A 16,405-nucleotide genomic window follows, 5' to 3' on the forward strand; every position below is an offset into this window, starting at 1 on the left:
ATTATCAAATATTTATATAAAAGCCTCTCAGATTTTGCCCCTTTTTGACCTAATTATCAAATAGGATATACATTTCTCCTTTGATTTTGCTCGTTTCTCTCTCACGATAAATATATTGTGATAAAATTCCCTCATAGTTTTCAATTTTGTCTCTAATCATCCAATATTGATGTAAAACCCTTTCTGATTTTTATTTTTCTGATCACCCTTTTGGAGTGAAGCAACTTCTCCTGATTTTGGAGGAAACCAAGTCATTACCGCTGATGGGGAATATGAGGGATGTGTGATTAAATTCCCTCATTTGGGCACAGACGTAGGGAATGAGGTCAGGGTTGAACTCCCCAGTGATCAACTTTCCCTCTCACATCTGAGAATCAAATTTTCCTCCCCTTTGCAGACTGTTTTATAGATAGAACAGAATGAAGGGTTATAGGTGACCCTTTCACAGGGGGCTGTTCAGTGCCTGTCTGGGTCCCTTATCCCAGTTCCTAGAGTTGCCACAAATTCCCATCGCTTATAATAATCCTGATGGATTAACTCCCTCACATTCCCATCGCTGCTTTCACCCCAAAGGGTCTCAAACACTTGTGACAGATGAATGGTATGGGACACGTTCCCCTCCATAATGACATGCAAACAGCTCTGGAGTGGGAATGGAATGACTGGCTGTTCTCTGTCAGTGACAGGGCATGGCTGGCCGAAAGAAGGGCTATGAAGAGCGAATTTCTGTGGCTGATGGGGACACTTTCTCATTTTCCGTTACTAATATTCTATCTCCTCCGATTTTGTGTCAGGTATCAAACACTTTTACCAAGCATTTTGATACTTGTATCAAACACTGATAGAAAATCTCCTCATATGGTGTCACTTTGTATCTAATCCAATCATCTAATATGGATTTCAAATTCTCTCTGATTTCACCCATTTTCCTCTCTAGCTATTGAACATTGATGTAAAACCCCTGTAGATTTTGCCCCTTCTTTCTGCTGGTTATGAATTATAAAATCTTCATTGATTTTCTATTTTCCATCTAATTTACAAGTAGTGCTATAAAATGTCCTCGGATTTTAGTAGTTTTCCACCTTTTTAACAGAAGCAATTTCTTGTTTTGGAGGGAAACTCTTGTCCTGTGGCACCACCTTGTTGGGGTATAGAGGAGCGGGGGAGAGTTAAACTCCCCATTGATCAACTTTCCCTGCTCACATTTGAGAATCAAATTGTTTCCCCTTTTACGTCCGAAAATCAACATGTTTCCTGATGAAAGCAACTGGCTCAATATTTAACAAACACCAAAGCCAGGCACTTCCCCATTGGGGGGTATGATGCCTCCCAGCTGTTAACAAGACAGCTGGCCAGACCCTGATGGATTGTTTTATTGTGGCTGAAAACCTCCATTATAACAATCCTATATTCCTGTATATTAACCCCTCATGTTCTCAAGACCACTCTCACCCTGAGAGGTCCTAAAAGTTCAGGACAAATGGTCTCTGTGGGGGTTTTCATCCCCCCAGTTCTGAGCCATGGCTGCTTCTGAGAACATATTAGCTATTCTTTGCCAGCAACAGGAGATGGACATTTCTGGAATATTCTGGCTCTTCCATCCCCTCCTTATTCCTGTTAAAGTAGCATTATGTGGGGCTCCCTGTGTGGCTGGCAACAGGTGGGAAATACTTTGTATCTATCTAATTGATAGAAAATCCCCTGATTGTTTTTGTTTCTCATCCCCCTTTAAAACTTCAAGAACTTTTGGTTTACTCTAAATCCTTATCTCAGTTTCCTCTCCGACTGAGAATCATTTGCCCATTTATGTCAATAACAATGGACGAGGTTGTTGACTGAGGGTTACCAAGAGAGCCCTGTGAGACTTAGGAGAGGTGCCAAGGTTTAAAAGGATCCTCACTGGAATATAACTGGGTTCAATGAGATGGTCTAAATATGATGGAATATTTTCTAAAAAATAAATGAGTTCTTACAACTTTTAGAGCTGAATAGTGGATACCAAATTCTCTCCGTTCGGGAGGGGAAGGACTTTCTGGTGAGCCAAAGACACTAGCCAAAAATGAGACACCATCTTTCCGCACCATGGTGGAAAGGAGGTGGGAGCTGCAATTTCTGAAATCTTTCATCTTTCAGAATTTGCATCCCTCAGACCAGGGCTGAGGAAAGGTGCAGGCTGCGCTATGTGAAGGGTGTTACAAATACTTTAGAAATTGCATCCCCCACCCTCACCCTTGCCTTGACCCATGGCAAACAATTTCTGATGGATGAGGGTGAAAGGAGCAGAAATTATTCCATGCACTTGCAACCAGAGTTACCCTTTCCGGAGGGCTGTAGTGTTTGAATGGAGTGGTGTTCCGTGCAGGTGCAGATGCCTGCCCAGACAGTGACAGGATTGGAGATCCTGGCTAGGGCAGAGAAATCTTTGAGTGGAACAGACTAGTTCCAGTTGTTCCTGTTCTGATCCCTGTTGTTAAAACACATAGCTGTGTGTTCTCCTCCCCTGGCAATTCCTGGTTTCAGTCATAGCCTTTTCCATCTTTTGTGTAAACCTTTTTAATTTAGATGGGCTGGTATTATCCATAGTATCATAAAGTATGACCTGTGCTAATGGTTTACACTCCCTAAGGCCTACAGCAGTGCCTCTCAACCTTTCCAGATCACTGTACCCCCTTCAGGAGTCTGATTTGTCTTACCTACCCCCAAGTTTTACCTCATTTAGAAACGACTTGCTTACACAATCAGACATAAAAGTACAGAAGTGCCACAGCCACTATTACTGAAAAATTGCCGCAGTTAACTCAAGCGATTTAACTTGAAACAAATTAACTCTATTAAAAAATTAGTAGTGATTCATTGCAGTTTTAATTGTACTGTTAAACAATAGAACACGATATTATAAATATTTGTGGATGTTTTTCTACATTTTCAAATATATTGATTTCAGTTGCAACACAGAATACAAAGAGTACAGCACTTACTGCACTGTAAAAACAACAACAACAACAGCAATAGTACAGGAGTGCTTGTGGCACCCTAGAGACTAACACATTTATCTGAGCATGAGCTTTCGTGAGCTACAGCCCACTTCTTCAGATGCGTGCAGTGGAAAATACAGTAGGAAGATATACACAGAAAACATAAAACAATGGGTGTTACCATACACACTCTAATGAGAGTGATCAGTTAAGGTGAGCTACACACACACACAATGAAACAATAGGTGTTACCATACACACTCTAATGAGAGTGATCAGTTAAGGTGAGCTATTACCAGCAGGAGAGAAAAAGAACTATTTGTAGTGGTAATGAAAATGGCCCATTTCCAGCAACTGACAAGGAGATGTGAGGAACTGCAAGGGGCGGGGGGTGGGGGAGATAAGTATGGGGAAATAGTTTTACTTTGTGTAGTGGCCCATTCATTCCCAGTCTTTATTCAAGCCTAATTTGATGGTGTCCAATTTGCAAGTTAATTCCAATTCAGCAGTCTCTTCTTGGAGTCTGTTTCTGAAGCTTTTTTGTTGTGATATTGTGACTTTTAGGTCTGTAATCGAGTGGCCAGGGAGGTTGAAGTGTTCTCCAACTGGTTTTTGAATGTTTTAATTCTTGATGTCAGATTTGTGTCCATTTATTCTTTTGCGTAGAGACTGTCCAGTTTGGCCAATGTACATGGCAGAGGGGCATTGCTGGCACATGATGGCATATATCACATTGGTAGATGTGAAAGTGAATGAGCTCCTGATGGTGTGGCTGATGTGATTAGATCCTATTATGGTGTCACTTGAATAGATCTGTGGACGGAGTTGGCAATGGGCTTTGTTGCAAGGATAGGTTCCTGGGTTGGTGTTTTTGGTGTGGTGTGTGGTTGCTGGTGAGTATTTGCTTCATTGTAGCTAGTTCTCTGAAAACATCCGCTCAGTGATTCCAAGATCTCTCTCTTGAGTGGTAACAGTTAACTTAACTCCCCTCATTTTATATGTATAGTTGCGATAATGTTTCCAATGTGCACTACTTTGCATATATCAACATTGAATTTTATCTGCCATTTTGTTGCCCAGTCACCCAGTTCTGAGAGATCCTTTTGTAGCTCTTCGCAGTCTGCCTGGGACTTAACTATCTTGAGTAGTTTTGTATGATCAGCAAATTTTGCCACCTCACTGTTTACCCCTTTTTCCAGATCATTTATGAATATGTTAAATAGGACTGGACCCAGTACAAACCCCTGGGGGATTCCACTATTTACTGCTCTCCATTTTGAAAACTGACCATTTATTCCTACCCTTTGTTTCTTGTCTTCTAACCAGTTACCAGTCCATGTGAGAACCTTCCCTCTTATCCCATGACAGCTTAGTTTGCTTAAGAGCATTTGGTGAGGGACCTTGAAAATCTAAGTACGCTATATCCACTATATCTCAGTCCTCTGCTGGCTGAATAGCCTCAGCCTTTAAGGCTGGGTGGAGGATAGGGGCACCAAGGCCCTCCATCCCCACCAGGTCCCAGCCCAGGGCCCTGTATGTCAAAGCCTGAACAGTGGGGTTGGTGTCACTCCTGGCAGGGAGAAGCTACTGTCCTGGGCTACTTACTACCAGTCCATTCCATTTGGGGCATGGCCCCTCTAGTCCAATCTACCTGGCAGCTTGCTTTCCACAGGATTCCCTCTGGGGTGCAGACAGATCCTTGCTGTGGTCACAGACTCCTTCAGGCAGGACAGCCACAAGCTGGTGAGGTTGAGCCATACAATGTCTCTGGGGTTTATTCAGCCAGTTACTTCCCATGCTGGGGATTCCTCCACAGCCTCCCTTGGTTGAGGAGCCACTGCTCCATCTCTTCACTGTTGCCCAGGTGCTGCCTCACTACAAAGTTCAGCACAGACATCTTTTGCTCATGGGGAAGCAGCAGGCAGGGAGACAACTAGCTCCTCTCTCTTCCCCAGTCAGCCCTGAACTGAGCCAAGCTCCCTTCTTTTATCCCCCCTCCAGGCCTAGCATTGGTTTCAGGTATAGCAGGGTAGGGCTAGCTGGGCCCAAAGGTTTTCTTTAACCCTTGCTGTGCTGACTGGAAGTTTCTTTGCTTCATCACACTGAATATCACTAAAGATCACCACTTCAGAATGGATAGATTCTCTTACCACTCCTAAGAAATAAATGATTATTCATAGAATCAAAGAAATATAGGGCTGGAAGGGATCTTGAGAGGTCATCTACTCCAGCCCCCTGTGTTGATGCAGGCTCAAGTATACATTTACCATTCCTGACAAGTGTTTATCCAACCTGTTCTTAAAAATCGCCAGTGATGGGGATTCCACAAACTCACCAGATAACCTCATTCAGAACAAGCAGCAGAGAATCCTGTGGCACCTTATAGACTAACAGACGTTTTGGAGCATGAGCTTTTGTGGGTGAATACCCACTTCATCAGATGAATGAACTTAACTATCCTTATAATTTAGCAAGGTTTTCTTACTATCTAATCTCAATCTCCCTTGCTGCAGATTAAGACCATTACTTCTTGTCCTACCTTCAGTAAACATGGACAACAACTGATCACTGTCCTTTTTATAACAACGCTTAACATATTTGAAGACTGTTATCAGGTGCCCCTTGTCTTCTTTTCTCATGTCTAAGCATGCCCAGGTTATTTAACCTTTCCTCATAGATCAGGTTTTCTAAACGTTTTATCATTTGTATTGGTCTCCTCTGGTCTCTTTTCAATTTGTCCAAGTCTTTTTTAGAGTGTGACGCTAAAAACTGGGCACAGTACTCCAGCTGAGGCCTCACAGGTGCTTAGGAGAGTGGAACAGTTATCTCCTGTGTCTTACATATGATACTCCTGTTCATTCACCCAAGAATAATATTAGTCTTTTTCACAACGGCTTCACATCGTTGCATCCTGTTCAGCTTGAGATCCACTATAGCTCCCAGACGCTTTTTTGTAGTACTAATGCCTGGCCAGGTATTCCCCCTTTGGTATTTGTTCATTTGTTTTGTCCTTCCTCAGAGTAATATGTTGCACTTCTCTTTATTCAGTTTCATCTTGTTGATTTCACACCAATTCTGCAATTTATTGAGGTCATTTTGAATTCTAATCCTGGCCTCCAAAGTGCTTTCAACCCCTCCCAGCTTGGTTTCATCTGCAGTTTTTATAAACATAGTCTCCACGCCATTAGCCAAGTTGTTAATGAAAATATTGAATAATATTGGACTTAGGACAGTCTCCTATGGGATCCTTCTGGATACTTCTAATGTTATGAAGTAAAAAAATATTTCTCTCTGTGGCTACCCAGCTCTTGAGGAAGGAGGCCAGAAAACCAATAGCACTGGGAACTCAAGACAACCCTGAATTCATTTGTTAGTGTAGAGTGTTTTCGACAGTGATAGATACCTGACTGGGCACCGGCAATGGAATAACAACAGGGAGAAAGGAATAGGTCTGAGTGGGAAGGGAGAGGGATTACTGGGAGGTCAGTCTATCCCAGGGGTCACAGGATGGAAAAGTGCCATTGAAAAGCATAATGTAGTCTGTGACTGAGCTGGTGAGATTGTGACTGGGGCAGCAGGTTCTGAGAGGGGGATTCTGGCTGTTTCAGGGACTGGTGACCTTCGAGGAGGTGGCTGTGTATTTCACCGAGAGGCAGAGGGCTCTGCTGGACCCTATTAGAGAGCCCTCTTCAGGGATATCATGCAGGAGAATTAGGAGGCTGTGACCTCGCAGAGTGAGTATCCCTGTCCCCTTGGGTGTTAGGATCTGGGTGGTCTCTGCAGGTCAGCTTCAGCTCCAGGATCCTTCAGCCCTTGCTCCTTAGATATCTGAGATAATCAGCACTTGCAGGTGCTAGGCCCTTTGTGAGAGAGAGGGTCACCTCCACACCTCATCCCACTGGGATGGAAGCTCAGGACTCAGTGTTAATCTGGGCATCCCCAGGGTTTCAAAAGAGAGTGTCTACCTATGTCCCCTGTCTGAGGCTGGTTCCATCTGGGGCGGTGGAAGCTTCCTAAAAGTGGAGGGCCCACCAGTGCCTGAACTGTGGCCCTGCTCCCACCTTCCATCCCCCGAAGGCCCCACCCTCACACCGCCTTTTCTCCTGAAATCCTGCTTCTGCAATGCCCCTTCCCTCCAAGACACTGTTCCCCGCTTGCTCTTCTCTACACCCTCCCCCTCCTCACACTCCCAGTAAAAAGTGGGAGGGCCATGCCCCCCCACACTCTGGTGCCCCTGATTCCATCCCTGGGGTCACTGGCCCCTTACTGTATTGTGACAAGCAGCTTATTATCTGCTCTCTGCCTAAGTCATCAATTCCCCGTGTCTGGGGATCCATGAGTTTACCCCAGGAGACACACGGCATGTCTCCCTGCAGGCACTAGGCTTTCCCACAGGGTCTCGTGAACATGCTCCCCATCTGTGAGGATCAGATGTCCTCCCTGCAGAGAAAGGGGCTGGGTGTGACATTATGGGATGCTCTCTTGTGGGAAATTCTGAATGGAGACGTAGCCTGTCCTGATCTCACCCGTTTCCTTCTGATGAGCAGAATCCCCAAACCGTACTCCATCTGCCACATGGACCAAGAGGAAGAGCCCTATGTCCTGGACTCTGAGGATTCTTCAGAAAAGGAGACCACGAGAGGCCCTGAGGCAGGTAAGAGAGAAAGTTAAACCCACTCCCAATGTCTAATGTCCCTGTGAGCTCCCCCTTTTCATGGTTCAGTCAGGATTGTCCCCAGCAGATGTCATACCCCCATGGCAGATGGCGCTCCCGTCCTCCCACCCATCCCAACCAACACCCAGCAGTAGCTCCCTCCCCACTGAGTGTCCCGATGGGATGTGGAGGCAGAATGGGTCCCCTCATCTCACTTCTCTGGGAAAGGGTTTGTGGAAGTCACTTGCCGCTTACTGATCTTATCATCCAGTTTTAGTTTTGTTTGTTTCATGGACTCTTACAATCATAGAATTGCAGAACTGGAAGGGGACTCAATCGGTCATCAAGTCCAGTCCCTTGCACTCAAGACAGGACTAAATGCACTTCTCTTTTCCATTTCTCTTTCTGATGTTCTCTGTCCCCCGGCACAGGGGAGGACTCATGTCTGGATTCTCTGTCCCAGCAGGTGATGGGACAGTGACTTAAGAACGAGGAGGAGAATCCTCAGCAGGAAGATCCTGAGCGAGTGGAACCACAGCGGACAGTATCAGGAAGAGATGAAGGTGGTGTTTCCATGAGTCCTGAGCTGGGAGAAGCCCAGGAGAATCACCCTTATAAATGCCCTGACTGTGGGAAAAGCTTCCAATGGAGCTGCCACTTCACTGAACATCAGAGAATCCATACAGGGGAGAAAACCTCTGTCTGTGCTGACTGTGGGGAGAGCTGCAGTTGCTACTCAAACTTCATGAGACACCGCAGGATCCATACTGGAGAGAAACCCTACAGCTGCCCCGACTGTGGGGAAAAAACTTCGGTCGCACTTCTGACCTCATTATACACCAGAGATTGCATACAGGAGAGAGACCCTACAAATGCCCTCAGTGTGGGAAAAGCTTCAGCTGCAGCTCGTACCTCATTCCTCACCAGAGGACACACACAGGAGATAGGCCCTATAAATGCCCCAACCGTGGGAAGAGCTTCAACCTGAGCTCAAACCTTATCAGGCATCAGAGGATCCACACGGGAAAAAAACCCTATAGATGCCCTGATTGTGGGAAAAGCTTCTGTCTGAGCTTACACCTGATTAGGCACTAAAGAGTTCATATTGAAAGAAAATCCTATGACTGCCCCGACTGCAGGAAGAAGTTCACTCGGAGCTCAGCCCTGATTACACATCACAGACTCCACACGGGAGAGAGACCCTATAAATGCGCTGACTGTGGGAAAAGCTTTGGCATGAGCTCAGACCTGATCAAACACCAGAGATCCCACATGGGCGAGAGACCCTACAGATGTGGTGAATGTGGGAAAAGCTTCAGCATGAGCTCCAAGCTCATCAGACATCAGGGAACACATGTGACAGAGAAACCTTTCCGTTGTCTCAAATGTGGGGAATGCTTCGCCACCAGCTCCAAACTCGTTAAACATTAGAAACAGCACCTGGAACAGAAACCCTACAAATGTGTGGACTGCTGGAAAAGCTATAGCCACAGTTCCGAACTCCTCAGGCATCAACGAGCCCACACGCTAGAGAGAGCCTATTAGTGCCCCGACTGTGGGAAAGGGTTTAGTCGGAGTTTGCACCTTATCAGGCATCAGAAAATCCACAAGAGATAGGCACAGGTCCTGGTCCTTCCTCTAGGGCTTTTCAAACAAATTCAGTTATAAATAATTGGTGGTGTGGAGATTCATGTGTGGGAGAGGCACAGGCAAGGGTGAACGGGAAATGCGGAGGAAGAAAAAGAAGTTTGGGAGCTGGTGAGTCAGTTGTTTGGGGTTTGTGGGGAGGGAACTGGGATTTTTTTTGTCTCAAAATTTCTTAAATTTCCCATGCTCATTCCACACCCTTTTTCTCTGGCTTGGCAGGATGTGGGACATTAGGTGAGATGGGACTTGAAGTATATAATTCACTAGGGCCAGAGACTAGATATTCTTGACTAGGGAAACTGAGGAGCTGCACTAACACTACACCTAAAGGAAGTGCCAGGCTGATGCTATATGGAGAGGATGTGAGATGTGACACCATTCCTACTGTCACCTGTGTTTCCAGAACCAGAGTGTGAGAGACAGCAAATCTGTAAATGGAGAAGGGGAAATACCACAGATTAGCATATGATTTACCTGTGGCTCTCACTGCAACAAGAGCAGGCAGATCTGTAATGTATCATTACAGCACCATAGCACAGGCTGGAAATCTGTAACATCCAATGGAACTGGACAATTCATGTCCAGGCTCCGGATTTAACCTGCTATGTATATAAAAATGTGTATACATGTATGTATATTATTTCCCAGGTGAAACCTGCATTAGTGCAAGCTAATAGCTTCTCAGTGAGTGGCATCTGTGTCACACAGGTTACATCCCTAGTTTAAACATTAGAACCCCCTTTTGACCCCAGATGACTTGTCTTGGGGTACCGAGTTTCACCCAAGGTACCTAGAACCCAATGACATCGAATCAGTGAATGATGGTGAGAGCACTGAGACTGGAGAACTCGCTGCACTAGTGTGGCGGGAGACTCCGTGCACCCGCCCACTCCACCCCAGTGGACAGCCCAACCAAAAGGCTGTCATTATTTTGAAATTTTTTAGTGGCCTTTTCCTTCTCTCCTATCCTCCTCCCAAACCCCACCCGGGCTACCTTGTCAGTTCTCTCCCTCTTTTTATAATGAATTAATAAAGAATACATGATTTTTAAATGATAGTGACTTTATTTCCTTCGAAAGCAAGCTGTGATCGAAGGGGGAGGGTGGGTTGCTTACAGGGAATGAGTCAACCAGGGGAGCGGGTTTTCATCAAGGAGAAACAAACACAACAGTCAAACTGAACCCTGGTCCATGATGAAACTGGTTTTCAAAGCTTCTCTGATGCGCACCGCTTCCTGGTGTGCTCTTCAATCCACATCACGAACCGGTCTGAGCTGCGCATAATCATGGTGACCAAGTGAGTTTGCCTCAGCCCTCCCATCCGCCAGGTGAAAGGTCTCCCCTTACTCTCACAAGAGATATGTGGAGCACACAGCAAGCACAATAAAATGGGGTAATTGGTTGGCGTGAGTCTGAGCGAGTCAGTACATTGGCGCCTATGTCCGTCTTGAAATCTCCAAATGCACATTCTAACCAACCCAGGATTCTGCACTTGCCTCAGCCTGTAGTTGAACGCTCCTTAAACTATGCCACTGCCTTGATGATAGTAGCTCATGAGCCATCGGATCAAGGGGGTATTCTGGGTCCCCAGATAAAGTACTGGCATTGCAACCATCCCCAACTGCCTATTTTCTGGTCTGGGAAAGTAATTCCCTTGCTGCACGGGCGTTCAATAGCAGAGTAGTTGTTTCACTGGAAGTGCGAGCGTCATGACCCTTCCCGGCCAATCCACCAGATGTTGGTAATGTCCTGTGATCTCTCACCAGCGTTTTTGTAGCACCTATTGAAAGTCATCCCATTTGCAGTATTTGTACTAGTTTCTGGTCTGCCCAGTGCCAAGACAGAGAATTGGTTCCATCTATCACCCACTCGAAGTTCAGGGAATCCCGTCAGCAAAGCCATCCACGAATGACCTGCACATCCCAGAGTCACATACCATTGCGTAGCAGCAGCTTAGTGATTGCTTTGGCTACTTGCATCACAGCAGCCCCCACAGTAGATTTGCCCACTCCAAATTGATTCTCGACTGACCAGTAGCTGTCTGGCGTTGCAAGCTTCCAGAGGGCTATCGCCACTCGCTTCTCAACTGTGAGGGCTGCTTTCATCTTGCTATTCTGGCGTTTCAGGGCAGGGGAAAGCAAGTCATAAAGTTCCATGAAAGTGCCCTTACAAATGCGAAAGTTTTTCAGCCACTGAGAATCGTCCCACACCCCCAACACTATGCAGTCCCACCAATCTGTGCTTGTTTCCCCGGGCCCAAAATCGAAGTTCAGTAGTTACCTCCAAAGTGCTGGAGCCCACGATTTGAGAGAATTCTGTGTCCATGTCCTTATCACTCTTGTTGCCACAGTGCCATAGCCGCCTCCTCCTCACCTGGTTTTGCAGGTCCTGGTTCAGCATAGACTGCACGAGAATGTGCGAGGTGTTTACAACGTCCATGACTGCTGTCTTGAGCTGAGCACGCTCCATGCTCGCCGTGCTATGGCGTCTGCACAGTTCACCCAGGAAAAAAGGCGCGAAATGGTTGTCTGCCGTTGCTTTCACAGAGGGAGGGGCGAGGCTGTACCCAGAACCACCAGCGACAATGTTTTTTGCCTCATCAGGCACTGGGATCTCAACCCAGAATTCCACAGCAGGGGAGACTGCGGGAACAATGGGATAGCTACCGACAGTGCAACGCTCCGGAAATCGATGCTAGCCTCAGTACATGGATGCACACCGCTGAATTAATGTGCTTAGTGTGGCTGCATGCACTCAACTTTATACAGTGTTTCCAAATATTGGTTTCTGTAAGATTGGAATAATCCCGTAGTGTAGACCTACCCACAGAAACATACCCAGAGCACAGTGAACTGAAGGTGAATTAATACATTACCCATGATTCTGCCTAGCTGGGTAGTTTAAAAAGCAGTTAGAAAGCATCTTTAAAACCATTCCCTTTTTAAATGGGGGGTTTGCCACAAGTGGTATTTAGCTGAGTCTTAGTGTGAGAAACGTGACTATAGGAAAATAGAGATGTGGTGTAGGTGAATCTGTGTGTGTACAAAAAACATTTCCCTGGGGAAACAATTTGGAAAGGCAATTAATATGTGTAATCATTACAGTTCTTTAGCATGAATGTTGACATTTTGCTTGGCTCATTCACAAACTCTTTACCTAGTTAGCTCTGTCAACTTCTGCACTGGAATGGTGGAGCCAAGCTCCCGTCTGGTCACAGCAGGCTGCTGCTTCAGTGCAAGGTGATACAGCCCATGGGCTGGAGTGTGGTTGATTCCTTGCAAGGCTGTGGATGGAGATGGCATCTATACCAAGCCATGTGGGTGCTTTACTCTCCTGAATTTGTGCTGTCTGATAGATGGTAATAAAAAGCTGATCCTAAATGTCTGTCTGTTCAGCATAGCTACACTGGTCAAGGGTGTGTTTTTTCTCACACCCCTGACCCACTATAGCTATGCTGACGCAGGCCAAGACTCAGTCCGTGCTTCACTGTGGAGGAGAGGGGACTGGGGCTTCTCATCGGACTCTCGTGTGTTAATTACCACGTTGTCGAACTTGCTTTTTCAGGGCCTTCCTCCCTACAGGGGGATTCCAGCAAACATTGCCGTCTGTCCTCTTCATATAAAGCGGCTGATCGTGGAAAGAGGAGACCAAAGGAGCTGGAGAAGGGCACATTAAAAGGATATCCAGGACAGATGGAAAGTGCCCCCATACTGAAAGCATCTGGTGGTGCTGAGCTGCAGGGCTCTCCTTTGTCTGTGGCACTGTCATGCTAGTCTTGCTCTAGCTTGGGAGAAGGCTAGATCCTTTCTTTGCCATGTGTCTGTCCCCAGTGGGGAGCGTAGGGAAGGAGTTTCATTAGCGCTGCCACCAGAGGGCTCTGGTGAGTGCTAAGGTAAGGAGGCTGTTTTCTCTTTCTCCCTCCGCTAAGCATACTGGGAATTGAGCTTCGTGGGTCAGATGCTGCTGCTGCCTCCATGTGATCTGGGAACCTGGCTGAGCAGCTGCTGCTCCCCCAGTGGGGTCTGTGCTCACTGTCGCTCTACCCCCAACCTGGAGGAGCAGTGTGCTGCTTTTCATCTGCTCCCTACCCCTTGGCTGCTCCGGCTTGGGTAGCCCTATCCGGACTTACAAATCTCACTTGCACAGCTGTTATGGTCACTGGAAGGCTCATGGGTTTCACCTCATCAAGGTGCCCTCCTTAACCAGGGGCCAATGCTGCTCAATATCCTTGTTCCAGTTCATTTTATCCTTATGTCTTTCAGCCAATCCCTTCTGAGGACACATGGCCTGATTTTCATTTCTCCCATGCTCCTTTTCCAGAGGAATTCATCCGAGACGTCCCTCTCAACTGTAAAGTGATAGAAATAAGTTGATTTTAAAAAGAAACAGGTAGAGAGTTGGTTGGTTTATTTTACATTACACCTGTTTAAACATAATAGAAATGAAAGCCAGAAATGCGCAGAGAGGTCGCTGGAAACACGCTAATCCTGTCATTTGATTTGGTGCACTCGGTCTCTGCACATTGTTCATCTGTGTCACTACCAGTTCTTATCCTTGTTCCTCTTCTCTGGACTCCCTCTCTCTACTGCTGTTCATTACGCTCATTCATTCAGTCCTGGCTTGGAAGCTCTTCAGGGCAGGGACTGTGTGTCTCTTTTCTATGCTTGTATCCTCCCAGCGCAAGGGAGCCCCAGTCCCCTTTGCAGTTTCTGGGTGCTACCAGAGTTTAAAATGTCAGTCATTTTCCTCCTTCCCCAGCCGTCTAGCGCATATTCCCTCTCGCTGCACTTGACTCCCTAGAGATCCTAATTCCCCTAATGTATGTTGTGGACATCGGATGCCCCCAGACTGCTGCATTGGGTGACATCCCAGTTCAGGGCAGCATGTGCGCCCCCCGTTTGGGGAGGCTAGCCTTGTGTCTGAAGCCCTGCCCCTTCTGCACGAGGCCCTGCCCTGCCCCTTCTGCCCGAGGCCCTGCCTCGCTCAGCCTCTTCCGCTCCCATCTCGCCATCCAGCCCCAAACCCTGGCCGGCCTGCTGGCGCCCAGAGCAGTCTGGAGGAGCCTCAAGCCGTGAGCCCGGGCTATCCAGAGCAGCGCTGAGCCCAGCCGCGACCTGGCTGCAGCGAGGAGCATTAGAGGAGGTTTGGGGAGGCTTAGCCTTCTCCAGCCTCCATTACCTGCTGCCCATGCCCCACTTCCTGATTGTGCTGAACCCCACTAGCTCACACTCACTGGTCTCAGCTTCCCTATGACTCTCTCTGCTGCTGCGCCTCTCTCTGGTGGTAAGGAGTGGCTTCCCCTGTGGCCAGAATCTCCCCTTTCTGGGATATGGACAGTGATGGACTTACCTTCCGTGAGCCTTAGGAACCCCTTTGATACTGAGCATCTGGCTGTGTGTGCTCCCAGTGGAGGTTAAACCCCCCAGGAGCAGGGTGTCCTGTGGATGCGAGTCTCTGGGGAGCTGACCCTGGGATTTTTCTGGCTTTTAAGTGGGCTGGGGTTAAAACCGCTGGCACGTTCTTTGTGAGAAATAGTCTACAGATCTGTAGTTCTCCCTGCTCTCACCTGTGCAGGATTTCCAGTTCACAAACCTAACGGGCTCACCCGGCTGGAGCAAGGGGAAGGGGCCTGGGGCCTGGATCTCCGGAGCTCCCAGTAGAGTGCAGAGGAGGAACTGGCTAGACCATCTCTGAAACTGTGGCCTAGGAAAGGAAAATCCTGGGATTCCCGTGAGCTCCCCTGGTTTTGCCTCATCTCACCCAGGTCAGGATTGTGCCCAGCCACCATTGTATCCTCCTGGCAGATGTCACTCATAGGTTATCACCCGTCCTAACTGACAGCTGGCAATGGCTCCCTCCTTTTCCCCTTAGGGATGTGGAAGCAAAATTGGTCGTGTTCCTCCCTGTTCTCTGGAGATAAAGCTTTGAAGGATTCAGCTTCTCATATTTTAGTCTCCCAAACAATTCTTCTAATTTGCTTCCTCAGAATCCCTTTTTACTCTTCCCTTTTCTGAGGTTTCTTTTCTCCCTAGCACAGACAGTCACATGTCTGGAGTGTCTCTTTCATTCAAACAGATGACAAGTCAGAGAATGAAGAGGAGAATTCTCTAGTGACATCACAGAGATCCAAAGGGAAAGTTTCCAAAAGTCTTGAGCCGGTGAAGGGCAAAGTCTGTGAGAGCCAGCGCAGGTCAGAGAGGTTGCAAAAAAAGGAGTCAGGGAACAGATGGGGTCAGTTCTCTCCTAAGGGAAAAGGTGACACACAGCGTGACAGCAAACATCACAGATGAGGAAGGTGAAAATCTTATGTGTTGAATGTGGGAAAAATTTCAGCAGGTCAGCCCTCTTCAGACCCAACCGAATCCACACAGGAGAAACCCCATCAGGGCCCTTACTACAGGAAAAGCTGTGGTGTCCACTCAAGTCTCACTTTCCACGAGAGAATCCACACAGGTGAGAGTGCAAAAGCAGCTTCAAGACTAGCAGGACCCTCACTATACACCAGAAAACCCACACAGGAGAGAAACCATTCATCTGCTCCAAGTGTGGGAAAAACTTCTGGGCAAACTCAACCCTCACTATCCATCGGTGATTCCATACAGGAGGGAAGCCCTACAAATGTCCCAACTGCAGGAAAGGCTTTAGGGACAGCTCACCCCTCACTAAGGAGATGCACAAAAGAGAAATTGTGTCACAGCCCTGTCTAGGGCTGGCTGGAAGGAACAATAGAGCAGTTGATTCCCTGCAAATATCAGTAATGTTCAACTCTCAAGTGTCTGGCCCCGGGAGATGGCAATAGCTGACCCTGTAAACTGATTGCTAAACCGAGAGGCTCATCAAACCCCATGCAGAGGAAGAGAAGTCTCAATCGGCACTTGGCTGCAGAGCTGCTGGGTTTTTCGGTTTCCTGCCAACCAGGCATGAAAGGAGAGGCCTATTTAAAAAAAACCCAACTCTTTAAATTACATGGCCCAGACTTCACAAAATCCCCACTCAGCTGCCACCATTGTTTCCTTAAAAGGCCCCTCACTGCCTATGTTTCTGCTTCTGGGCATGCACACTGGTTCTCATTCTAGACCGCTAAGCCCCAGAGTAATGCATGAACCAAGGGAAGATAGTTGCTCTGCTAC

At 47.2% G+C, this 16,405-nt stretch overlaps 1 protein-coding gene and 1 pseudogene across 2 annotated transcripts in view; both read left to right on the plus strand.

Annotated features, from left to right (window-relative positions):
- The window catches only part of LOC116824971 (uncharacterized), a 187,079-nt gene that overhangs the window by 29,333 nt on the left and 141,341 nt on the right, over nt 1–16,405 (plus strand). The window lies entirely within an intron of this gene.
- LOC116824963 (uncharacterized) lies at nt 8,204–10,328 on the plus strand (annotated as a pseudogene).

The sequence above is a fragment of the Chelonoidis abingdonii genome, chromosome 13 (genome assembly GCF_003597395.2).
Source record: "Chelonoidis abingdonii isolate Lonesome George chromosome 13, CheloAbing_2.0, whole genome shotgun sequence".
Taxonomy (NCBI): Eukaryota; Metazoa; Chordata; order Testudines; family Testudinidae; genus Chelonoidis; species Chelonoidis abingdonii.